The sequence below is a fragment of the Zalophus californianus genome, chromosome 2 (genome assembly GCF_009762305.2).
Source record: "Zalophus californianus isolate mZalCal1 chromosome 2, mZalCal1.pri.v2, whole genome shotgun sequence".
Classification (NCBI taxonomy): Eukaryota; Metazoa; Chordata; class Mammalia; order Carnivora; family Otariidae; genus Zalophus; species Zalophus californianus.
This window is the reverse complement of record NC_045596.1, coordinates 182,924,624-182,952,608: the sequence shown is the minus strand read 5'-3', so window position 1 is coordinate 182,952,608 and position 27,985 is coordinate 182,924,624. Positions and strand designations below refer to the sequence as shown.

At 38.8% G+C, this 27,985-nt stretch overlaps 1 pseudogene; it reads right to left on the bottom strand.

Moving 5' to 3' along the window:
* Positions 1-21,018: 21,018 nt before the first annotated feature.
* On the bottom strand, positions 21,019-23,287 carry LOC113925382 (annotated as a pseudogene).
* Between the last annotated feature and the right edge of the window lie 4,698 nt (positions 23,288-27,985).

Here is a 27,985-nt window from a genome sequence, read left to right as displayed (position 1 = left end):
GTAAATGATCTTTTATGATTATCTAATATTTCATATATTTATGTATATTTAATATATATGTATATTTTTATTTTTTTAAGATTTCATTTATTTATTTGAAGAGAGAACACACGTAGAGGGAGATAGAGAAGCCGACTCCCTGCTGAGCAGGGAGCCCGATGTGGGGCTCGATCCTAGGACTCCAGGATCATGACCTGAGCCGAAGGCAGTCACTGAACCAATTGAGCCACCCAGGTGCCCCTACATTTTTAAATGACTTTAAAATGAACCACTTTGTACCCATCTCATCATTAGAAAAATGTGTGTGCCACTGTCTCCAACAAGAGAAAATAATTTTTCTAATTTTATTAGTTCCATACATTATTTAATTTAGCATGATTTGGACATTTATATTAATTGAATCAAACTCTATGTATTTTTCTTTTTTTTTCTATCCATTGCTTTTTTTCAATCTATATTTGGTTTCTGAGATCTATCCTTATTTATATTTGCAGCTATAACTCATTAATTTATACTTCTCTATTAATACACTATATGAAAATACTTCAATTTATCCATCATATGAATGGACAGATGGATTTTTTTCCAGGCTTTTGCTATTATAATGTAGCTATGAAATTTCTTGTATGTGTCTCCTGTGAAAATGTATAAGAGGTTTGTTTGTTTGTTTAAGTATCTAAATAGTGAAGTTGCTGGGTCATGGAGAATGCACATGCTCAATTTTGCTGAGTAATGTTTACTGTTCTCCAAAGTGATTTACATTCATGAGCATTCTGAACACATAAACACATCCAATAAGTATTTGAAGAAGGAACTTTTTAAATGCTCTATTTAACTTGGAAATATTAGATTTACAGAAAATTTGTAATGACAGTATAAAGAATTTCCCCATACCCTCCATCCAGCTTCCACTAATGTTAGCATCTTATATAAGCATGGTACATTTATCAGAACTAAGATATTACCATTAGGCTATTAGCTAAACTACAGATTATAGCTGATTTCACCAGTTTTTCTAATAACGTCCTTTTTCTGTTTGAGAATCCCCAATCCAGAATACCACATTGCATCTAGTCATCATGTCTCCTTAGTCTCTTCCAAGCTGTGACAGTTTCTGTCTTTCCTTGTTACTCATAACCTTGACACTTTCAGAGAATACAAGTCAGACATTTTGTAGAACATTCCTCAGTTTGCGTTTACCGATGTTTTCTCACAGGGATTTGGAAAGACTATACCACAGAGGTGAATTACCCTATCCACTGCATCATATCAGGGGTAAAAGTTGTTAACATGATCTATTCCTGGTGATGGTAACCATTATCACTTTGTTAAGTTTCTATCCACCAGGTTTTTCCACTATGAAGTTATAATGTTTTCCATTCCCATATTCTAGTCATTACAAGCAAGTCACTAAGTCCCAGCCCACTGTCACAGGGAGAAAAATTAAGCTCCACCTCCTGGATGAGTATCAGAGAATTTATGGACATGTGTTAAATTCACCACAGTAATTAACAAATATTTAGGGAAAGATCTTTAAGCAAGTATCCTTCTGTTCCTTAATATTTCAGCCACTAATTTTGACATTTACACATGAAGCCTGCCTGCAGCAATTATTACTCTGGTATTCCACTGGTCTTTCTCTATTTCCCTTATTCCTTCTGTATGTACCAATTTGAATTCTCCTGTAAGGGATATTGGTCACTTCTCCACCACTTATTTATTCAATTATTTATCCATATCAGTATGAACTCAATGGGTATTTGTTCTATTCTTTGGGTTGTAATTCAGTAGTAGTTGTTTTGTTGCTTGAATTGTTCCAGCTCTGGCCATTGGGAGCTCTTACAAGTCAGCTCCTATGTTCTTCTGACATGCCCGATTCCTTTTTTTTTTTTCCTTTCTGGCATCACAAAATGCTCCAGGTTCATTGTGAATTTTCCCTTCCCTGATTCCCTAGAATCAGCCATTTCTCTAGGGAACTCTAGTTCAGAAGGTACAATTTTTAAAGTCAATGTCCATGTGTTATTATTGCAACCCCTAGATTATTTCTATGCTATAATTAATGCTATAATTAACTATAGATTTTCTATAATTAAGCCATGTATATTATAGTCCCCAAGCTACCAGACCATGTTAAAGTGGAACATGAATCCATCAACAATGCTTTACCCTTCTGTCTTCTAGCACTTACCCACATAATCTCTAAGGGCCCCTTAGGCTATACAATTTCATGATTCCACAATGGAAAGACAAAAGGCAAAAGATGGTCCCATGAGGAACTTTTCCTTGGATCAGACAAAGGTTTCATTTTGCCAAAAATGTATTCAACCCCTACTTGACCTCTACTTCATCTTTTCTAGCTCCCCCGCAACCCCCTCCACGGTTTAGCCTTATTCCTTCCATTTTATCAACTTTGAAATAAAATTTTAAGTTTGTTTTGCTGTATCAAATTACTATACCAATAAGGTAATAAAAATATAGAACAATGAACTCTGCTTACTTATAAAACCTACCTTGCTATTAATCTTATTAGATCTACTGCTGCCTAAGTCATTAGTCACCACACGGTGTAAACACTAGAGCAGTTGTTCTCAACAGAAGGGAATCCTCCTCCCCCCGGCCCAGGGGACATGTGGCAATATCTGGAGATAGATGGGATGTTAGCGGTACATCGTGGGTAGAGCTCTGTAATGTTACTAAACATCCTACACAAGAGCCCTTCACAATGAAGAAATATCCAGCTCAAAATTCAACAATGCCAAGGTTGAAAAATGCTTCAGTTAAGGAACTTTCAATTTTCAGACTGCTTAAATTGTTAAATAGCAGCATATTTTCCTCCAAAACTCTTAAAGAAAATATTTGCAAATACCGAGGACTATCTCCACTAAAAAGTTCAGTACAATAAAGGATTTTCTGGAAGAATCAGATGACAGAATATGAAGGATCCACTAAAGCTTCAAAACACCAAGAAAACAAAGGCAGAGTTAAAGGCTCGTGCTGCATCTTAATGGATTGTTTTGAATGAGTTATTTATCTGATACCGCCAACAGCCAAATAGATCAGAAAAGTTGTTAGGTAAGTGGATATCATTGAGTTTGCATCTTAAATCAAAACGATAATGATCTTCTGGCTAACAAGATATAATTCTAGTGTAATACAGGTAAGAGAATTTGAGGCCAGGAGATAGAAGCTAGGAGTCTAGACAAGGGCTCCATCTCTTGCTGACTGTTTGACTCTGGGCAAGTCACGCATGTAGCTTTCCTGGTCCCCAGTTCCCCCATCTGGAAACTTTCCTCTCAAAGTTGATAATAAAATGCAAATGCTAATGCCTGCCTTATCTACAACACAGGGTTATTTTAAGAATTAATTTTTTTAAGTGCATTTTCTTTTTACTTATTCAGATACTGATATCTTCTCATTATATCCTTCTTACACTTCATATATAAGATTTGACAAAGAACAATACCTTTGGAAGACGAATGAAAAGTAGATTTCTAGAGAGAGAAGGTTGAGCAATCCCACATAGAGACACTATTGAGCTCTTCTAATTGATTCATTTCTTTTCCTCTTCAAAGGTCCCATTAGAGTACAAAAACACATTGAAAAACAGAATCACATGCAAGCCACAAATGGAGAAAAATTTGTAAAACACATATATGATAAGGAACTAATACTTATATCTCCCAGCAATAATCTCATTTTAAAATGTGGGAAAGAAGGGCACCTGGCTGGGTCAGTTGGTTAAACCTCAAAGTCTTGATTTCAGCTCAGGTCATGATCTCAGGGTTCAGGGACTGAGACCCACTCAGGCTCCATGCTCAGCAGGGAGTTTGTTTGAGGATTCTCACTCTCCCTCTCTCTACCCCTCCCCCACTCATGCTCATGCATGCTCTCTCTCTCTTGCTCTCTAAAATAAATAAACCTTAAAAAATAAAATGTGGGAGATATCTGAATAGACCCCCTTCCCCCAAAGAAAGTATACAGATACCAAATAAGAATATAAAAAGATGGCCAAGAACAGTGGTCATTAAAGAATTGCAAATTAAGACATCAATGAGATACCTACCTATTAAAATGGGCAAGCATTTTTTTTTAAACTGACACTACCAATTCCTGGCAAAAATGTACAGCAACAATCACTCTCCTTCATCACTGATGGGAAAGCAAAATGCACAGCCACTTCAGAAGATAGCTTGTTAGTTTCTTACAAAGGTAAATATAGTCTTACCACACAACCCAGCAATCACACTCCTATTTACTGAACTGGTTTGAAAATTTAAGCCCTCACAAAAATCTTCATGCAAATGTTTATACAGCTTTATTCATAATTTCCCAAAACTAGAAGATATCCTTCAAATGTGAATAAATAAACGGTGGTACATTTATACAAGGAAATATTATTCCATTACAAAAATAAATGAGCTATCAATACACTCAGACATGGCTAAACATTAAGTGCATATTACTAAGGGTAAGAAGTCAGTCTGAAAAGGCAACTATAATATGATTCCAATTATAGAACACTCTGGAAAAAGCAAAACTATAGCAACAGTTAAAAGATCAATGGTTACCAGGCATTTGAGAGGGTTGAATAAGTGAATCACAGAGGATTTTATAGGTCAGTGAAACTATTCTATATAATATGGTAATGGGGGATACATGACACTCTGCATTTGTCAAAATCCACAGAACTTTAGAGAACAAAGAGCAAATCTTAACATATACAAATATTTTTAAATCATTTAGGAGGTTGGGGATCCCTTAATGGTCTGCAGACTGTGACAAAAGAATCTAACTGTATTACAAATATGTGGAATGGGGGGGGGAGCAAGATGGCCGAGAAGTAGGAGACCTAAATTTCATCTGGTCTCAGGAATTCAGCTGGATAGGGATTAAACCATTCTGAACACCTACAAACTCAACAGGAGATCAAAGAAAAGAATAGCAGCAAATCTCTGAACAGAAAAATGACCACTTACTGGAAGGTAGGACGTGCAGAGAAGTGAATCTGAGATGATATTCGGGAGGATAGATGGCGGGGGAGGGGGCCTCCGTTGGCAGCCTCTGGCAAGTGCTAGAGCCGCAGAGCACAAAATCGGAACTTTGAGAAGTCGGCTCCACTGAGGGACGTCGCTCCAGTGGCTAAGTGGGGGGTGGAACACTCGTAGGGACAGTGTGGTCTCAGGACCCTCGGGGTGACAGAAAGACCGGGGGTGCCTGAGTGCGGCAGAGCTCCCAGGTATCGGAGCGGGGAAGCCGGCTGCAGAGACGGAGCCGAGGCGCGGGCTCTCAGCTCGGGGTTGCCATAAACCATGATCCGCGGTACAGTCGGGCCCCTGCTCCTCCAGCAGGGACCCAACAAGCGGCAGATCCGGGGAGACTCCCCTTCCTCCCCCGGGGGGAGCGGCGCGGGAGCACACCGCAGGGATCTGCTGGGTTTGGAGACTCCACACGGGGTCGGGTGCCAGAGATAGAAACGCTTGGTCACAGGCCGGGTGAGCATGGAGTGCGGCCAGAGACCGGGGAGACGGGAGTGACTGCTTTTCTCTGGGGGGCACACTGAGGAGCGGGGCCCCGAGTTCTCGGCTCCTCCAGGGCCGAGATTCGGGAGGCCACCATTTTCACTCTGTCCTCCAAATCTGTAGGGAAAGCTTGCAGGGAACAAAAGCTCCCGAGAGCAAACCCAAGCAGATTACTTAGCCCGACCGGGCAAGGGCGGGGCAATTCCGCCTCCGGCAAAGACATTTGGGAACCACGGCAACAGGCCCATCCCCCAGAAGAGCAGCAAGAATAGCCAGCCAAGACCAAGTTTACCGATCAAGGAGAACGGCAGAACTCCAGAGCTAGGGGAATACGGCACATAGAATCATGGCTTTTTTCCCCCTGATTCTTTAGTCTTTCAAAGTTAATTTTTTTAATTTTCTTTTTGTTCTTCTATTTTTTTTTAATTTTTAATTTAAATGAGGCAGAAGAGAGAATCAGTGATATAGAAGACCAAACGATGGGAGAATAAAGAAGCTGAGAAAAAGAGAGATAAACAACTACTGGATCACAAGGGCAGAATTCAAGACATAGGTGATACCATGAAGCGAAACAACATTAGAATCATCGGGATCCCAGAAGAAGAAAGAGAGGGGCAAAAGGTATACTGGAGCAAATTATAGCAAAGAACTTCCCTAATTTGGGGAAGGAAACAGGCATCAAAATCCAGGAGGCACAGAGAACCCCCTCAAAATCAATAAAAATAGGTCAACACCCCGATATCTAATAGTAAAACTTACAAGTCTCAGAGACAAAGAGAAAATCCTGAAAGCAGTGTGGGATAAGAGATCTGTAACCTACAATGTTAGAAACATTAGATTGGCAGCAGACCTATCCACAGAGGCCTGGCAGGCCAGAAAGGACTGGCACAATATATTTAGAGCACCAAACAAGAAATATACGCAGCCAAGAATACTATATCCAGCTAGGCTGTCACTGAAAATAGAAGGACAGATAAAAAGCTTCCAGGACAAACAAAAACTAAAAGAATTTGCAAACATGAAACCAGCCCTACAAGAAATATTAAAAGGGGTCCTCTAAGCAAAGAGAGAGCCTAAAAGCAGCATAGATCAGAAAGGAACACAGACAATATACAGTAACAGTCACCTTACAGGCAATACAATGGCACTAAATTCATACCTTTCAATAGTTACCCCGAATGTAAATGGGCTAAATGCCCCAATCAAAAGACACAGGCTATCAGATTGGATAAAAAAAAACAAGACACATTGATATGCTGTCTGCAAGAGATTCATTTTAGACCCAAAGACACCCCCAGATTCAAAGTGAGGGGATGGAAAACAATTTACCATGCTAATGGACACCAAAAGAAAGCTGAGGTGGCAATCCTTATATCAGACAAATTAGATTTTAAACCAAAGACTACAATAAGAGATGAGAAGGATGCTGCATCATACTTAAACAGTCTATCCAACAGGAAAATATAACAATTTTAAATATCTATGCCCCTAACATGGGAGCAGCCAAGTATATAAGCTAGTTAATAACAAAATCAAAGAACACATCGACAACAATACAATAAGAGTAGGGGATTTTAACACCCCACACACACACACACTGAAATGGACAGATCATCTAAGCAAAATATCAACAAGGAAATAAAGACTTTAAATGACACACTGGACCACATGGACTTCACAGATATATTCACAATGTTACATCGCAAAGCAACAGAATACACATTCTTCTCTAGTGCCCAGGGAACATTCTCCAGAATAGGTCACAAATCAGGTCTCAACTGGTACCAAAAGATTGGGATCATTCCCTGCATATTTTTGGACCACAATGCTTTCAAACTAGAACTCAATCACAAGAATAAAGTCAGAAAGAACTAAAATACATGGAGGCTAAAGAGCATCCTACTAAAGAATAAATGGGTCAACCAGGAAATTAAAGAAGAATTTTAAAAATTCATGGAAACCAATGAAAATGAAAACACAACTGTTCAAAATCTTTGGGATGCAGCAAAGGCAGTCCTAAGAGAAAGTATATAGCAATACAAGCCTTTCTCAAGAAACAAGAAAGTTCTCAAATACACAATCTAACCCTACACCTAAAGGAGCTGGAGAAAGAACAGCAAATAAAGCTTAAACCCAGCAGAAGAAGAGATATATTAAAGATCAGAGCAGAAATCAATGAAATAGAAACCAAAAGAACAGAGGAACAGATCAACGAAACTAGGAGCTGGTTCTTTTAAAGAATAAGACTGATAAAGCCCTCGCCAGACTTATCAAAAAGAATAGAGAAATGACCCAAATAAATACAACCATGAATGAAAGAGGAGAGATCACAGCCAACAACCAAAGAAATACAATTATAAGAACATATTATGAGCAATGATATGCCAGCAAATTAGATAATCTGGAAGAAATGGATGCATTCCTAGAGATGTATAAACTACCAAAACTGAACCAGGAAGAAACAGAAAACCTGAACAGACCCATAACCACGAAGGAAATTGAAGCAGTCATCAAAAATCTCCCAACAAACAAGAGCCCAGGGCCAGACGGCTTCCCAGGGGAATTCTACCAAACATTTCAAGAAGAATTAACACCTATTCTTCTGAATCTGTTCCAAAAAATAGAAATGGAAGGAAAACTTCCAAACTCATTTTATGAGGCCAGCATTACCTTGATCCCAAAACCAGACAAAGACCCCATCATAAAGGAGAATTACAGACCAATATCCCTGATTAACATGGATGCAAAAACTCTCACCAAAATACTAGCCAATAGGCTCCAAGAGTACATTAAAAGGATTATTCACCACGACCAAGTAGGACATATTCCTGGGCTGCAAGGTTAGTTCAACATCCGTAAATCAAACAATGTGATACAATACATTAATAAAAGAAAGAACAAGACCATATGATCCTCTCAATAGATGCAGAAAAAGCATTTGACAAAGTACAACATCCTTTCTTGATTAAAACTCTTCAGAGTAGAGGGATAGAGGGTACATACCTCAATATCATAAAAGCCATCTATGAAAAATCCACAACAAATATCATACTCAATGGGGAAAAACCAAAAGCTTTCCCCCTAAGGTCAGGAACACGGCAGGGATGTCCACTATCACCACTGCTCTTCAACATAGTACTAGAAGTCCTAGCCACAGCAATCAGACAACCAAAAGAAATCAAAGGCATCCAAATTGGCAAAGAAGTCAAACTCTCACTCTTTGCAGATGATATGATACTTTATGTTGGAAAATCCAAAAGACTCCACCCCAAAACTGCTAAAACTCATACAAGAATTCATTAAGGTGGCAGAATATAAAAATCAATGCACAGAAATCAGTTGCATTCCTATACAACAACAAGACAGAAGAAAGAGAAATTAAGGAGTCGATCGCATTTACAATTGCACCCAAAACCATAAGATACCTAGGAATAAATCTAACCAAAGAGGTAAAGGATCTGTACTCAAAAACTATAGAATACTCATGAAAGAAATTTAGGAAGACACAAAGAAATGGAAAAATGTCCCATGCTCACAGATTGGAAGAACAATTATTGTGAAAATGTCAATGCTACCTAGAGCAATCTACACATTTAATGCAATCCCTATCAAAATACCATTGACTTTTTTCAAAGAAATGGAACAAATAATCCTAAAATTTGTATGGAACCAGAAAAGACCCCGAATAGCCAGAGGATGTTGAAAAAGAAAAGCAAAGCTGGTGGCATCACAATTCTGGACTTCCAGCTCTATTACAAAGCTGTCATCATCAAGACAGTATGGTACTGGCACAAAACAGACACATCAATCAATGGAACAGAATAGAGAGCCCAGAAATGGACCCTCAACTCTATGGTCAACTCATCTTTGACAAAGCAAGAAAGAATGTCCAATGTTAAAAAGACAGTCTCTTCAACAAATGGTGTTGGGAAAATTGGACAGTCAAATGCAGAAGAATGAAACTGGACCATTTCCTTACACCACACACAAAAATACACTCAAAATTGTTGAAAGACCTAAATGTGAGACAGGAAACCATCATAATCCTCGAGGAGAACACAGGCAGCAACCTCTTCCACCTCAGCTGTAGCAAATTCTTCCTAGAAACATCTCCAAAAGCAAGAGAAGCAAGGGCAAAAATGAACTATTGGGACTTCATCAAGATAAAAAGCTTTTGCACAGCAAAGGAAACAGTCAACAAAACCAAAAGACAACCGATAGAATGGGAGAAGATATTTGCAAATGACATATCAGATAAAGGGCTAGTATCCAAAATCTATAAAGAACTTATCAAACTCAACACCCAAAGAACCAATAATCCAATCAAGAAATGGGCAGAAGACATGAACGGACATTTTTCCAAAGAAGACACCCAAATGGCAAACAGACACATGAAAAAGTGCTCAACATCTCTCGGCATCAGGGAAATCCAAATCAAAACCTCAATGAGATACCACCTCACACCAGTCAGAATGGCTAAAATTAACAAGTCAAGAATATACACACACACACACACACACACACACACACACACACACACACAATGGAGTATTATGCAGCCATCAAAAGGAATGAGATCTTGCCATTTGCAACAACGTAGATGGAATTGGAGAGTATTATGCTGAGCGAAATAAGTCAATCAGAGAAAGACAGGTATCATATGATCTCACCGATATGAGAAATTCTTAATCTCAGGAAACAAACTGAGGGTTGCTGGAGTGGTTGGGGGTGGGAGGGATGGGGTGGCTGGGTGATAGATATTGGGTAGGGTATATGCTATGGTGAGCACTGTCAATTGTATAAGACTTATGAATCACAGATCTGTACCTCTGAAACAAATAATACATTATATGTTAAACAAAACAAAACAAAACAAATATGTGGAACAATCTCACTGAAAAGGATGGGAGTAATGGTATACCTAAGTATTTTTGGAAATGACTGGAGTCCGTGAATAAAGACAAAATAAACTGCACATAAGTACTGTAGTCTAGTCAATAAAATTGTTTCCCACAGGGGCATAGGTTAAAAATTCTAAGTTTATTATGCAAGTATATTGAAACACTAATTAGGTAAATCAATCATGGATGGTGGAACCAGGTTGCTCACTGTTGGATAGGGAACTTAAAGATAAGCAAGGGGAAAAGATAATGCTCATGTAGTAATGGATTAGAGTTGGACACAGCAGTATGTATGACATTTAGTTTAATACAGATATAAATGATTACATGTAGAAATATTTAGAGATGTGTATATACATGGATTTGTGTACACATATACATTCCCCTGCTCTGTCAGCTGAAAGGGCCTAGAAGCAATGATGCCCCAGCAGCAATAAGTATAACTAGCACTCAGATGTTGGTCTCTACTACCATTCTCCAGTAAAAGGAACCAGGGCTCCTTGGAGAAGTGGTAGATTTTAGGGCTAGGGCAAAATGTAGACAAGATGATCCAAGAGCATCTTATAATACCAAAGATTAAGGAAATGTTCCCAAAAAATGATAAGGGTATGTCAAAGGGACACAAGAATTCCAAAGCTAGCCAAAGCTAGAACAATTTGAGCAAAATAAATAGAATAACTTGGGACTATAACCCGAAGTGTAAAATAAATATCTGTAAGTCACTGCTGATATAAATAAATGATTGAATAAATTAAATTGGGGATGAGATAAATCTCTCAAGCAGAAGAATTCCAAATAATTTATATTGGATACTCTACCCTCAAGGAGATAGAGCATAACTCCTTACTCCTTAGAGTGTGGGCTGTGCAAAGTGACTTCCTTCAGTATGCTATGGAAAGGAAGGAAAAAGACTTAAGTTAACCTGATAAATACTACCTTACCCACAAGATCAACATCAATAGTGATAAGTCATGCTGATAACATGTACTCTTCATGTGATATGATGACAATGGCACTTAACCTCTGAGGTTCTTCTCCAAAAATCCATAAACTCAGTCTAATCTGGAGAGAAACAACAACAACAACAACAAAAAAGTCCAGGAGAGGGGCATTCTACAGTACTCCTGATTAGTGCTCCTCAAAACTTACAAGTTATCCATAGCAAAGAAAGCCTGAAAAACACTCATAGCCAAGAGGAGCCTAAGGAGACTGGACAATTAAATAAAATGAGGGTTCCTGGAGGAGATCCTGGAACAGAAAAAGCACATTCAGTGAAAATGAAGTAAATCCAAATAAAATATGAACTTTAGTTATAATAGCATATCTATATTGGTTCATTAACTACAATAGACATGCCATAATAACGTAATATGAGGTCAGTGATAAGAGACATGGTGAGGAGTACATGCGAACTCTTTGTATTCTACATTCACAATGGTCCTGTGACTATAAAATATAAAACTGCTCTGAACAACAATCAATGTAAAACATCATTAGAGAGAGCAATAATGGATTAAACTGTAATTGCACTTCTTCCAAGCATCTGGTTTTACTAAAGAAGATGAGACCAGAAGACTAATTTTGAAATTTGCTCAGTAGGCTACCCTAGGGCAGCTGGAGCCCTCATTCAGGCATTAGCCATTTATAAAAGCTAATAGAAAGGTGTTGGTCTTTAAATACGTATCAGAATATATACTAGAGGGAGTCTCACAGACCAGGAAAAAAAAATCGAATAAGCTGGAAAATCTTTCCGTTTACATGAAAAGTAAGCCTGATTTTTTTTCCTAGTTCCCTAAGAAAGGACAAAGGACCTTCACTATACCATTGAGGAAGGGTCACAAGTGTTTCCTGTTTTGGATGAAGATCATTCAGATGCCCTTGTTCCCAGAATACTGGAGCCCTGGCGAAGTATAGGTGCTTCTGAATATCCCCCTTTCCAATTCCAGGATCTGGTAATCTATTGGATGTTGCAAAATACATATTCAAGTATTTTCTTAAAACAGCAGATAGAAAGAATTTTTCAAGTGTAAATACTTAAACTTGTCAGAGAAAAGCTGGCTAGGGCCGCTAGCTGGAAAATGTGGTGGATTAACCATCCTTCCCTTTCTCTCTGCTCCAACCATTCATATCAGCATTGGACTTACTACAAAAAACAATGAAAGTAATTGTTCATTTAGAACAAAGATCAGCTTGTTTTTGTATTCTGTACCTTCAAGATAATATATTTCTTCCCCCAAGTTTTACCCCAGAACATAGTTTTCTGACCCACAGAAATTTACCCCTCAGCTAGGTTCAAGTTTTCCCCTGTTGAGAAATCACCAGAGATGCTGTTTCCAGCCTGACTAGTTTTGAATGCTCTAGTGCACCTAAAACTGAACTGCTTGCATAAAAGACGGGAAGGTCAAGAAGGCACACATTCTATAGCAAATCTTGAAAACACCGAGAAAATTGAGCTAAAAAAAAACAAAAAAACAAAAAACTTATTATTTTTCCCCATACTAGTACAAATGACCGAAGTATACATAAGATCCCAATTAAAAGAAACAACTAAAACTCAGTCTGTGGTACTCTTTGCAATCTCTCTGTGATCCAAATTCAGTTTCATTTTCATGGAGCACCACTATCGTACCCTCACTTTGCAATACTCCTAGGAAGACTTCTTTGTCTATGCACTTTAAGCTCCTTGGGGATGGCAAAAGTGACCATGGGAAAGGAACCTCGAATGCAGGGAACATACTGAGGCCGTCTGCATGCTCTGCAGTTTAACCCTGACATCGGGTTATTGAAATTGAAGATGGAAAACCCATATTGAGTCGTTCGGTTCTCTCCCTTGAGGGCAGTGGATTATGGTGGACAGTATATTATTTAGCACTTTGACCAGTTCTGTTCTAAACAGCCCTTCCTTGGGGGCTATTAACTCATACTTTGCAAGGATTTTATTACAAATGGAGGGCTTTCTACTGGTTTATCATTTCTTCCACAAAATGCACATTCTCCTGCTAAGATATTAAAAAAAAAAAAAAAACTTGCCAAACAACATGAAAACAGTGTGGTATTATAGAAAGCGTGTGGAACACCACGCAAATTGCCCCAAAGTGGTCCCAGGTGCTCACTCTGACTTGCCTGGACAACAGCTTGCTAAGACTTTCCTCTCTGCCTTATCCCTGGAAGGAGGGGCTATATACAAGCTCAGCTTCCCATAGGATTTATGACTCCATCTCCTTTCTTCACAGTATCATCCCACAGGCCTTAAAATCCCCAGGTGCAGTTAATGTCCCCAAGCAACTCTCATAAACCGCTGACACCCACATCCAGACAGCTTGGTGCTCAGAGAGTCTGATTATTACCCACCTGTAAGTTTGCTTTCAGGCTCATCTTATTAGAAGGGCAAAGTGCGCCCACTAGAAAGCAAACATGGTACTTGTCAACAAAGCACTTTGGCCCTAGTATTTTCTCTATGGGAAAAATGGGAAGGTAGGAGACCCTTGTCTTTTCTCCTCTATGACTTTGGAAGAGTCTGCCTTCCCCAACACAGCAGTTTCCCTAACCCATACCATACCCTAACCTAGTGCATGACAGATAGTGACCCAGATGGGACCTTCCTTGAACAAGGATTGAAGGCTCCAGAGCCAAACACTAGGTCAAATATGTGCTCTGACGCTAGGTTCGCATTAGTTATGTGAACCTCAGTTTCTTCATTTATCAACTAGAAATAATACCTATCCCAGATTCTAAGATCTAGTGATAATGTATCCTAGGTAAATGGTTACAGTCAGCACAGTCAAGAAACTCAGTAAATGGTAGCTACTATTATCAGTATAATTATTCTCATCAGTAGACTTTTGAATATTTTTTACAATGTGTAACCTAAAATGTACAGTTTGATTTATTACACAGAAATAAAGCATTTAAATCCACAGAATAGATGATAATGATAAAGCACTGCTTACTGGTTATATGAATGAGGAAGAAAATAAAGAAATGCCCATCTTGTTCTAAGCACATTAGTTCATCTACCCCTCTACTGTCAAGACACAAACCCGAACGCATGATATTCATGGAGGCAGCAGCTCCAAAATCGCTCTCAAATTCTTTCTAAATCTGGGATTTTGAGGGGTTTGATCTCCTGCAGTCACTTAACATTGCTCAGCAGTTTACGCAGGAAACATCAGTCACCCCTAAACTCTAAGTTTTAAATGCTAGGGAAAAAAAATATATATATAAATGCTAGGGAACCAGAAAATGTTAAATAGGAGAGTATTTGAGATTTGAAGGTGTGAAGTATTAAAGTACAAGAATGTGAACATTCAAGAACATGAAGTGTGGGTGAAAATCTTGCAGACAAAACAAGGATGGACCAGGCCTCTTTCTAATCACCATTAAGGCTTTAAGTGGAGCTCAGAGATATTCTGGCTTCATTCCTAAATCTCTTAGCACTGTTCCCAGGTCTCTAGCCATAAAGCTATGACAGAAGACAGACAATAGAGGATCATGAGTTTAAACAGCTTAAAATAAACTGGCAATGGTCATTAAAGACCTAAATTCCTCTACCATGTTTGCAGTATCTCAAGTTGGAGTTAAAATGAAATCCAACAACATGACACAGTGAGATATATCCTACTAAAAACACAAAGAAAGCTGAAAGAGAAAGCAACCAATGGCTGGGTACATTTTAACTAACCTAACTTACACAAAAGGGAAGAAGGTTTGGCACTATTACTTCAGGCAATATAAAATTTAAAGCATTTTAAATTGAATGAGCATGGTATTACGTTAAATCAATAAACTAATCATAAAAATGACATTCATAAATTTTAATATGCCAACTAAAAGAGCCTCAAAGTATATAGAACAAAGACATACAAATATATGGCAGAAATCGATGTGTTTAAGCCACTGCTATCAACGTATAACAGATCCCCAATTCAAAAATAAAACAAAATAAGGACAGCCCCCCAAAAAAGAATAAGTAATATAACTAATGAGGTAGAACAAATAGAATATGCCAACTTCTTTATCTTAAAAGTAGAGATCTCATCCTATTTCATACCCTTGGTCCATGTACAATCACCAACTGTGAAAATAAAATTATCAGTCTATTTCAAGGAATTATTATGGCAAAGAGCTGATAAAAATATTTACTCAAATGAACCATTAGACTACTAAGTGATGGTGATGTACATGATGGCTTAACGGCTGCTTGCATGCTTCACTAGGCCCCCTAATTCAGCTATTTGTGTTTTAACTTTTACAACCTTCTGGGCCACAATAATAGATTTATAGTTTGCTATGGAACTGTACCAATCCTATAAAATCTGCAAAGCCCTCAAAACTGTGGGCTGTCACTGGTCCTAATAATTGCTCTCCAAGTTTTGCACCAAGTTCTTAACAAATGAAAAACAAATATACCACGTGCACAGAGAAATGAATGAAAAGGACTTACCAGAAGACTGCTGAGCTGACACTCAGCACCTTCCATAATTTGGCATTTGAGTCCTTTGTAGACAGTTCTGCCTTTCGGCTCCCCAATCAACACGTTAACTAGGCAGCATTTTCAAAAGTTATTGTCTATATACCTTATGAATCTAAATACCAAAACTATTTCACCAGAAGGATGGGAATCTTTTGCATGTTTGCTGTGAATGACAAAATCACATAGCTCAACTGAACCATGAGCGTGCAAATCTAGGTGAACACCGAGAACAGCAGGATCCTGAGTGTGCAGACAGGACCGTAAAACTTACAAAGCCGTTAATTTTTCCTGCAAAGCAAACTGCTCAGGAGATTAGTAGCTGTTTTTCTTTTTCTTCTCTCCTCTTCTTGACACCTGAGCCATTATTGCTGCCGCCACCCCTCCCCACTAATGAATCAGTTCATTAAATGAATTGAGGGAGAGACATCTTGTCACGGGTTTCCTCTCTACCCAGAAGTGATTTGCCAGAGGGGCAGAGCTCAGGAAGCTGGCTTCATTCTAAAGGTTATTTTGTGTACCAGAGCAGAGGCGAGCGGTAAGATGGGTGAAATAGGTGATGGGGATTAAAGAGTATACTTATCACCATGAGTACTGAGCAATGTAGGGAATTGTTGAATCACTCTATTGTACACTGTATGTTAACTATACTAGAATTAAAATAAACTTAATTAAAAATTTAAAAGATTATATTGCGGACATATTTCTTTGACATACTGAGGAATAAAATATGTGTTTCCGTGTGTGTTTTAATGAAGCAAATTAAGGACCACTGCAGTTCACAGACTTCTTTAATAGCAAAGTATTGTGCCATAGGACACAAAAGAATTGATTTATGAAGCCCTTCAGAAAACCAGTATTGTTTTTATTTGCTCTATAGACTAAATTTTCAAGGAAATACAAAAATCTGTTTTCCACAAAGATATACATGTGAATGTCCATGAATACAAGCTTATATGCTATGACAGTAGTAATAAAAAGCAAACAAAATAGGAACCAAACTTACCCTCCCCACCTCTAAGCTTCTCCCTCTGAAAATGATTCAAAAATGTTCAGATATAATATCTCCTATAAAATCAATCTCAAAAGATTAGAGACAGACCCTGTAACTTCCTAGATTTCTTTAACTCAATATGAAATAATTCTCTCAATAAGATATCTGTATAAATCATAACCTTTGGACTTTCAAACTTATCTAGTTCCTTCGATTACCCTGTGAGAAAAATTCAAAACGGTGGATTTCTTTTGCAGTTCAAGGTATGTGAAAAGACTGTGCAGAGAAATATAAAATAACAACTTATGCTTGTTTTCAATCCACTCTTATGACCCTGCAGACTCTGGTTCCAGATGGCAACAGTAGGAAGATCCAGAACTCACCCTCCCAACAGATACACCACATCTATAGCCACATATCGAAAAACTTCCTTTGAAAAAAACTATGAAGTGTCTGAGCAACTCCTAAGCATCCAGCAAACAACACAAGGTCCGCAGAGAAGCAGGGAGCAGAGTCTAGGACACAACTTCTTCATAAACCACACCACTGCGGCAGCCTACGGTCAGTAGGGGAACTCAAAACCCAGAGCCTCTCCCTGAAAAGCGGAGGATTTAAACTCCACCTCAGACACCCCAGCTTTTAAAACCTGCACCTGAGACGTGAGGCCCCAAAACATGTAGCTTTGCAAACCAATAGGGCTCATGTCCACCATCGGAGAAATCGGCTCTGAAAGGACTGATGCCCTAGGATTCACCTGCCCCAGGACCGGGCGTTGACGCAGCTGAGAGGCACCCAGAAGACTGTGAATAAGGCTCATTTGCTAATTTTAAAGCACCCACCTGAGGGGCAGGCATCTAATTGAGCACACATCTAGAGGCTGCTAGCTGGCAGGCACCATCTTTTTTTTTCCTTTTTCTTTCAGGTGCTCTCTGTACCTCCCCCTCGGCCTGGTTCCAGCTGACAGGTGTCATCTACTTTTTTTTTTCTTTTTCCCTTTTTCTTTTTCATGGGCTGGCCCCGTCCTCACGTGATCCCTTTGCCTTACTGCCTTCAGCGAGAGCCATCCATCTTTGTCTTCTCCTTCTGCTGCACTCTAGAGCAAAAGTTTCTCCCAGAAGGGAGCTTTTAACTGCATTTGGTCCCCTGGTATTTGCTGCCCAGGGACACCCCCTTAATCACTTGGGTTAGGGGACAGTGGGGCTTAATTAGCCCTTTTTAATTACCCTAATTAACCTTTCCAGAATACTCGGAGGGTGGGCACTATCTTTGCACTCTCCCCTGGCCAAGCTCCAGAGCACTGGTATCTGCCAGAGGGAAGGTTTTGCACTCATGTGGTGCCCCAGATGTTATGTCTAGTGCCTTGGTTTTTGTGGCTGCTGCCTAGGAGATGCCCCCTGATCATCTGGCTCTGAATGCCAGCGGACGAGGGTAGACGCGTGTTCCTGGGTCCCATGGGACTGTAACAACCAGAGAGAGTTCTTGGCAGGCTCCACCCCCAGGGCACTGCACAGACAGCAGACTGAACACACCGCCAGTCTCTATGAAAGAGGCCTATGTGCTTGTCCAAAAGCTTCAGCCTTCGGGGCAGGTTTCAGGTCTGGCACACTTATAGGGGGCTACAGAGATACTCTAGGGAATGAAGCCTAGTGGACACCAACTTTGTGCTCTCCCTCTGCTTCCCTATAGCTTGCTTGTATCTCTGAGATGGGAATTTATACACTCCTCTGGGGCCCCAGTTTTTGCCACTGCCATCCAGGGGACCTCCAGATCACCTGGCCCTGGGTTGACACTTGTGGTCCCACGGGACTATATATATATTCATACTTCAAAAGCTGCTACCTGAGGGTCTGGATTCCAAACATTCTGAATCTACGTGCTGAATGTCATCCTTCCCTTTGGGACACAGACTGGGCTTGGCACACCTTCCACTACAGGGTTGCAGGTATATTAAAGATATAATAGGCTGCTTAGACAATCACAAATGTTTGAGAGACAACCTGGAGCTGGGTCAGGGTGAATCGATGAGGTTCATCTCCTATACAAGGCCACTGCTTTAAAACTGAGAGATGGCTGTTTAATGCAAGAAACCAACACAGACAGTCAAGAAAAATGAAAAAATAACAGAGGGGTATATTCCAAATGAAAGAATAATATAAAGCCTCGGGGAAAAACCTTAATTAATAGAGATAAATAATTTACCTGATTAGGAAAAAAAGTTCAAAAGTAATGGTCATAAAAATGCTCACTGAACTCAGGAGAAGAATGAACACAGTGAGAACTCCAACAGAGAAAAAATATAAGAAAGTGCCGGAAATAAGTCACAGAGCCAAAGAATCCAATAGCTGAATTGGAAAATAAATCCATTCCTGCTTAAATCCCAGAAAGATGGGACAACATACTGGAAAGTCCAGTGGTCTGGAGGTCAGTAGACCCAGTTCTTCAGCCCCATCATCAATTGCTCCTGAGTCAGAACCTGCCTCTTTGTCAGCTGGGTGTTAAACCAGGTATTATCATGTATGCCTCACAGAGTTAATACTCTGCTTTGAACTTGCTACCAGATAGTTCCTAGGACTCTGTCTGCAGTTCATCCAGTAAATAGAAAAGTAGGCTAAAGACACACAGAGAAGTCAACCAGGACAGAAGACCATGCCCTCCTTTGCTGATTGTCTCTAGCATCCTCTCTTCCTTCCTTCTATGTGTCAGAATGATTGGAAGAATTAGGGGCACTTGTAGAGAAAATGTATTCATGGTCTATTTCTCACCTTCAACAAACAAAAAGTTATAAGTTGTCCTTTATCATGTCCAGTATTCAGAAATTTATGTTCCAATGTTGAGGCACTGTGTATGGAAGCATAACCTATTGAATGCAACGATAGCCCACACCTGTTGCACTGACCTTCCAGTTCATTCTCGGAGCTCAGGTACAAGCCATTAACTTGACACTGTAATTTATTTGCCTATGAGAGTATCTCAGACATCACAAATTACAGACATGAAGTGTGCTGTGAAAAGCACAGTGGCCCTGAACTCTTAAGACATCCTAGAAACATAATGGATAGGCTGGTCTGTTATGATTGTGATAAATAAAGGGTTTGGCTTGCTCTGGGAAAGCAAGCAGAAGTTATAACTACCAGCTGGCATAATCAACCTCATCACAGACTGCCCCAAAGGAGGAAGTTTGATACCTTCTTGCCTTGTTTGAAATCTTAGTTGTTAAGCTCCTCTATAGACCCCCAGAAGAGTTTTAGCCTATGGGAAAAAGACATGAAGTGAATTATTTTTCATAAATCTAACCTTAAGCACAATTATGTTTATATTAAATTTATATTATAAATTATATAATATATATAAATATATTACATTATATTAAAATTATATGTTTGCTTGAGAGAAGAGGTTATTGAGAATTAGTCAAGCATGAGGGCAGGTGTGGCTTTAGATGATAAGTGTGACTTCACTGCTATTGCCACTTGGGCATCCAATTCTGACATTGCCATCCATTCATGAGAGACACACATCTTATCTTTTGTAAAAAAGGTTGGGTTATACCACAAGGTGGGTTAGACATTCCCCCAAGGCTGAACTCCTAGACCCATCTTCAAGCTTCGCGTCTTTATTTTATCACAGGGCTGTCAGTCCTCAAAGATCACCAACTCTAGAAGTGCCACCCCAAGCAGGAAACTGCCTGACCAAAAGTAACACAATCATGGTTTTTTTACGCATGATTACAACTCATCTTCACATTATTATTTAAACTGTTTGATAATAAAGCCTTATTTTTTTCTGAGTTAAGATAGTTATTAGTGTTTATACAAACAAGCTGCAACTACTAATTCAAAAATAGGGTTTTTTTCCCCTCAATAAGAGTACATTCTTGAATGGGACTCTATTTGAATAAGAATTCCATACAAATAGAATACATAACACAAGAAAGCACGGAAGGATTTTACATTACACTGAACAGACATTCAGGTGTTTCAATCATGGTGAGTTACCCTTGCAACCAAATACTTACTCTCTGTATTTATTACAAATACTGCAGTCAGTTCAGTATATGTCAACAATCACACTCTTTTAACATTTAGTAGCATGAAGCACACTTAACACATTTCCAAGGGAAATGTGATATAGTCTTCATTTCAGGGGTGCAGAAGTGATTGAATGATTGCTCTTTAATGTTCCAACTAACGCTTCCATTGCCTCATCAAGGCCAATGCCTCTGGTTGCTGAAGTTTTGAATAGTTGCCGTTTTCGGTCCTTCCATACAAGTAACCCAAGTAAACTTGCCATCTCTGAGAGAGTCATGGCCTGTTCCGTGTCCTGTTTACTTGCAAACACCATTAAAATGGCTTTTCTCAGCTATTCTTCCTCCAATATGGTAACTAATTCTCATTTGGAAATGCGAGTCCGGTCTCCAACAACTACCTACTCAGAAATGATTGCATCTGTGTTTGAGTAATAACATCCCCAGTATGGTCTGATACTTGCCTGTCCTCCTAAATCCCAGACTTGGAATTAAGGCTCTCGTATGTTACCGTGTCAGCTTTAAATCCAATAGGAGGTATAGTAGCAACGACGTCTCCAACCTGTAATCTATACAAAATTGTAGTGTTTTCTGCTCCATGTAATCCCGCTCCGGCGCTGGTTCCACCTCTGCGTCTGGCTCCAGCTCCAGCTCTGGCGTGGTTTCCTGGGAAGTCAGGTATGCCAGCACCTTCCATGTCAGAACGGCTAATACAGCCTTATTTTGACTTACAAGTCTCAGAATATTCTTTCAGATCAACCAATTCTACCTTTATTTCGGCTCAAAATATTTTTTTTAATTTAGGATAAAATAAGTAGCATCAAGTACCACATAATTCCACTCTAGGGGCTGACATGAATAACCAAATTTTCATTTTATCCTGTATCTTCAGAAATCATCCAGCCACATGAACACTTTAAAACAACAACCTTTAAAATTAAATAAATGCGAAGGGGCTCCTGGGTGGCTCAGTCGTTAAGCGTCTGCCTTCGGCTCAGGTCGTGATCCCGGGGTGCTGGGATCGAGCCCCGCATCGGGCTCCCTGCTCGGCGGGAAGCCTGCTTCTCCCTCTCCCACTCCCCCTGCTTGTGTCCCCACTCTTGCTGTGTCTCTCTCTGTCAAATAAATAAAATCTTTAAATAAATAATAAAAAATTAAATAAATGCATAAATAAACAAATAAAGCAACCTTTTACTGGAGATGAATGCACCAATGTATATAATATGGTAGGGTTACAGTGATTTCTATTTTATTCTTAATGCTTTTCTATATTTTCCAATTTTCTAGAGTATAAAGAAAAGTTGTTATTGAAACTGTAACTATCTTTTGAAAATATACACATTTAATAATACGAAATTACTATTATATGGAACATTCTAAAAAAAAAAAAGATAAAGCTCCAGCCAGCCCCATGTTTCGATTCTATATATCAAAACCACTTAGAAGATGCCCCGTACACAAGTGCTCTGAGACCTCCTCAGGCAGTGGTTAAGTAAAAAACTTTAATTCACCAATTACAACAGGAAAAACTGAATTATAGGATAGTTGATTTGTCTAAGATGCACAGGGACTCTTGGGCACCCCTGCGGAAAAAAACCCATGGTTAACTCCTATCATTGTGACCACTCCATATTTTGCTCCAAGACTCTCTGCATTACTCAGAGAGAGTATGGTATATGGAACCACACTGAAAAATTCTTGACTTCCCCATCGGTTTTCCTTCCTTTTTCTTCTTAATAAATTGAAGTTTGCCTTTGTCATAATTATGCAACCAACAGAAAGACTTAAAAAGCTGTGTTATAAAAAGTACTGCTGCAGGGCACCTGAGTGGCACAGTCGGTTGATCACAGGACTCAGTTTCAGCTGGGGTCATGATCTCAGCGTCCTGATCTCAGGGTCCTTAGATCGAGCCCTATACAGGGCTCTGCAATCAGCATGGAGTCTGCTTAGAATTCTCTCTCCCTCTCCCTCTGCCCCTCCTGCTTGTGTTCTCTCTCTCTCTCTCTCAAATAAATGGATAAATCTTTAAGGAAAAAAAAAGCGTTGCTGCTTTTGTTCCTCAGAACATCAAATAATGAGTGATATTTTCACTGAATTGGCAATTAGTTTGACTTGTTTCCAAATTGGCTTTTTCTGTCCTTCGGTATCACGTAGAAACTTTAATCTAAAAGTCACTCGCAACTAAATGTAAGATTATTGATGTAGCTGCGCAGGAAACCCAAAAATTGATATCCTGATGAAAAAGATTCGTGCATTTTTACAAGAATAGGTAGAACTTAGAGAACATTTAGTATGTGCCAAGAGATATTAGCACTTTACATGTGTCAATTCATTTAATCCCTGTAACAACCCAAGGGAAATGCATATCATTATCCTCATTTTAAAGAGAAAAAAACTGAGACGTAGAGCAATTAAATAATAGCTAATTAGTAAAGCATCAAAGAATTGATCTGAGGCAGTTTTGGTCTAAGACCTATACACTTAAACACTTCCACTGAGCTGGAACTGCACCACCACCCTGCAAGTAATGCTTTGGTTTATTAATCTTGTCACACTGTCTAAGGTAGTGATCAGGACCATGGGCTTTGGTTTTCATGCCCAGTCTGCCACTTACTAGCTGAGTATCCTTAGACAAATTACTTTATTAAATAAATATCCTTGCTTCATTTTCCTTAATTTAATACTGAACTTTTACATGATTGTCATAAGGGTTAAATTAGATAATGTTTGCAAAGTGTTCAGCCAGTGTAACCACACATTAAGGCTCTTGTACATGGTTCTTATTAGAATTATGTCTACTTTCTAACATAAATTTTGTCCTCAAAGATAGAATGCATTTAGAATGTTTACAGTCAAATGAGAAATTTTCAAAGAAGAAGGCAGATTCCCTTGTTTCAGAACTGAAGAAGAGTCAACAGCCAAGATTTAGCTGTAGTTGGAAAGTTTTGCCGATCTCGAGTAGCACTTTCATCTAGTTCTTTTATTTCGGGGCACGGGAAATACCCTTACTGGAGTGTTTTTAAACTCTTTTTTGCTGCCAAAAGGCAGAAACACAAACAATGCACTCCTTGTAATCCTTGCCTCAAGAGATCTGTGAACACAATGAAGAAACAAAGAACTGGCAAGAAGCACTATGCTGGACCAGTTCAATACTACACTGTTTTTGGAGTGAGGGGAGAAAAGAGCAATTTCTTCCATGAGAACAGCCAATGCATATTATGCTGGTGAAAGTACTTAAACACACAGAATAGAGACAGAACATAAAAAACAGCAAATTGTTTTAAGAAAAGAACGAACTCCTATGGGAACAAGATGCTCTGGTTTAATTCTGTATCAGGAGAGCAGAGATTAATGCTGAGAGGGAATGTCTAGCACAGGGTCTGGCATGGAATAGGTAAGGAGGTTAATTAACATTTACAGATAAGGAATAAAAGAATTTTCTACACAACCACCAAAACCTTCTTTCAGGAAAGACAATTACATATTTGCTTTGATTTGTTCTTGGACGTATGTCTTACTCAACTATAGTCATAAAGAGAGGAAGTTTGTTTATAGAAAACTATTGCCAACATTTATAACTATTTGCTCTATTAATATATATTTCAAAGTTTAAAATTTCGTGAAGAATAAAATTATTTTCTCTTTTGAAATTAGTAAACTTTGCAACTCTTTGCTGAATAATTCTGAAGACTGCTGAGTGTGCAGATCAGCAGAAATGATGGATACAAACGCGATCAGATAGTTTTTGTTCCCTAAAAAAAATTCTAAACCTGGTGATTGCGATGGTCGCTTTTGTGTGCCAACATGGCTAGTCAATGGACCCAGATATTAGGTCAAACACCAGTCTGTCACTTTGAAGGTATTTTTTAGATAATATTAACATTAACATGAAAATCTGTAGACACTGAGTAAAGCAGATTACCCTCCATTAAGTTAGTGGGCATCATCCAATCAACCGAAGGCTAAAAAAAAAAACTGAGGTCTAAGGAAAAGGGAATTCTGCCTCTAGACTATCTTTGGACTCAAGCTGAAACATCAACACTTTCCTGGGTCTCTAGCCTGCCAGCCTATTCTGCAGATTTCAAACTTGACAGCTCCACAATCACATGAGCCAATTCCTTAAAATAAATCACCCCTATTTATACATACATATATTACATATACATACACACATAATATACATACATACATATATATACACATATACATATACAAATACACACACACACACACACACACACATATATATATATAAATATACACACCCTATTTGTTCTATTTCTCTGAAGAACCCAGACTTACACAACAACATTTATTTAGCTTATAGTTTGTGAGTTGGTAATTTGAGCTACCTTCATCAGGATAGCCCTGACAATCCTGGCCAGACATAGCTGACCTTGGCTGATCACTCATACAACTGCAGTCAGCTGCATGGTTAACCGGGGACTGACTGGTTTAGGATGGCTTAACTGGGATGACTCATCTCTGTTCCACAGGGCCTCTCATCCACCAGCAGGCTAGATAGGGTTTATTTACATGGTGGCTGGTCAGGTTTCCTAGAGAAAACAGAAGCATGCAAAGCCTCTGGAGGCCCAGGCCTGGAATTTGCACAAATCACTCCTGTGGCATTCTGTTGTCCAAAGAGAATACAAGGTCCGACCAGATCCAGGAGGGAGCCAAATATGCTCTACTTTCTGATGACAGGAAGTGCGAAGGGATTGTGGCAATTTGCAATCTACAACACAGCCGAGTTGAAGCTCACAGAGTGTTAGTGGATGGGAGACTACTGCTGCAGCGGTTAATTTCCATATACACTCTGAAAGATGAATGAGATGTTACACTTGACCTAAAGGAGCTTATAATAAGTGAGACTATGGCAGGGGTAAGAATAATAGTAATAATGGGGAACAGTGATACATGCAATAAATGAAACTATGAAAACCCTAAAATGGGAAATTTAAATTAGGTCAAGTAGACAATAAGACTTCCTGGAAGACATAACACTTGAATGATTATAGTTAGAGAAGTCCATGATAAACTAATATGTATACCTGGAAGAATATCAAATTTTCACTTAGGTAATTAGGTTAGAAAATATTTCATTAGTAACTTTAGACAGTGATGAATAGAGCTGGTGTTTGAGTTAAAATGAACTGAGTTGTATGCTTGGCTTTGCCACTTACTAGCTAAGAGAACTTAGAAGTAAGTTTCTAAGAGAAACTTATTTGACCTTTGGCAGTTTCAACAGTGCAATTTAATAATATATGTTGCATACTGCTCAAGTTGATCATATAATTTAAGTGGCAGAACTATGAAAAATCAATCCTACATTAGAATCAATGTATTGTATCAACTAGCATCAATTATTGTATCAATTATCATCAATTAGGTATTATACATAAAAGTTTTATGAATATTTTGAGTCTCACAACAAGTTTACAAAATACAGTATATGGGAAACAGAGGCATGGGGAGTTTGCATGGCAGTTCAGGCTTACACAAGAGAGCATGCCTACACTGACATATCCAACAGAATTACAGAGATGGGAATTGAGTCAAGGGTTCCTCTGAAGCCGTTATGGCAGATTCAGAACAATTTGACAACATGCTGAATTGTTTTTCTTCATTAATACCCTCCATTAACAGGACTTTTTTTTTTTAACTTAGGGAGAAGTGACTACATTTAATCCTACCACTTACAAGAATAGAAACAATTTCTTCCCATTGATCTTCTGGTTGTCTTAAAAAAAAGTTAACTTCAGGACTCCCATTTGACTACAACATGGCTCTCAACATGAAGATCTACCTGTGGGAGTTCTCTTGGGCTGCAGAGCCCAAATAGATATGAGGAGAATTCAGACAGATGCTGATCCCACAAATGGAACTAAAGTCTAATGCATACTATAGGTTTGACATGGTTATTATATTCCAATTTTGACCCTCTGGATCTTTCATCTCACCAGTCTGTGTGTGGTTGGGATATTATTCTATAAGGAAGTGCTTAAATTGAAGAAATACCAGACTCACAATAAATAATCCAAATAAAGTATGTCATGATGTTTATATTTGGCTCTGTCTACTGAGAATTGATTAATAGCACTTTGGCCCTGTTGATTCATCACCTGAGCATGTTTATTTAAATATATTCCCTCCTCCTTCTTTCACCTCCAGGAATCATTTTTTTCACTATCTCCCATATGCATACTTTTATTCTTTTTAACACAGCAATTACAAAGAACTAGTCATAACTCCTATTTCCCCCACGTATGGTTATAGAAATACTAGATATGCACACTGGTAAAATAGTAGATACAATATCTTTAAATCTTTTTGAAGCACATTGATGAGCTGGCAAGAAAGTAAGAAATATTAAGAATTATAAACCTAAGTCAAACCAGAGACCTGGAAAGTAAGCAGAGCACTAAAACCAAAACCGAGTTGTGACTATTGGACTTTTGCCAAACTCAATGAACCTTAGCTACAACTTTTATAACCTGGTAGGTAGGTGGGAAAAAATAGAAAGACAAAGGCCAAGGCTGACTCAAGAGCCCACCCAGCTCTTCAAAGAGTGGGAATCTTGAAGTTCAGAGAAAAGATTAATCATAATACATAAAATTAAAAAAAAAAACAGTGCCCACATTTTCTATTTGGAACATTCCCCATTACAGAAGTCAAAGAGAGAGCAGACATCTGATCTCTTTGCTCCTGGGAAGCTAGAGCAGAGGCACATAACCAAGGATTGACCAATCAGAGCTTCTGCCCAGGTCTAGGATCTTGAGAAAGTGATGCAAAGCTTGGAGGATGGTAGAGATTCTGTAAAGCCATGGTAACAGTACTGTTAATAGCACAGCAGCCTCAAGGAAGCAGCTATTCAAAGCTGCCTGGTTTCACTGGGTTCCTGCATATTTTGAATATGGTTCTCAAGACTTGTAATTGATTCTTTTAATATTACTTCTAGTAAATTTATACTTAAATTAGCCAGAGTTGATTTCTGATATTTGCAAATGTACCTCATTCATATGCTCTTCTCCAAACTCAGAAATTAATACCAAAGCCAGAGAATTCTAACTGCATGAT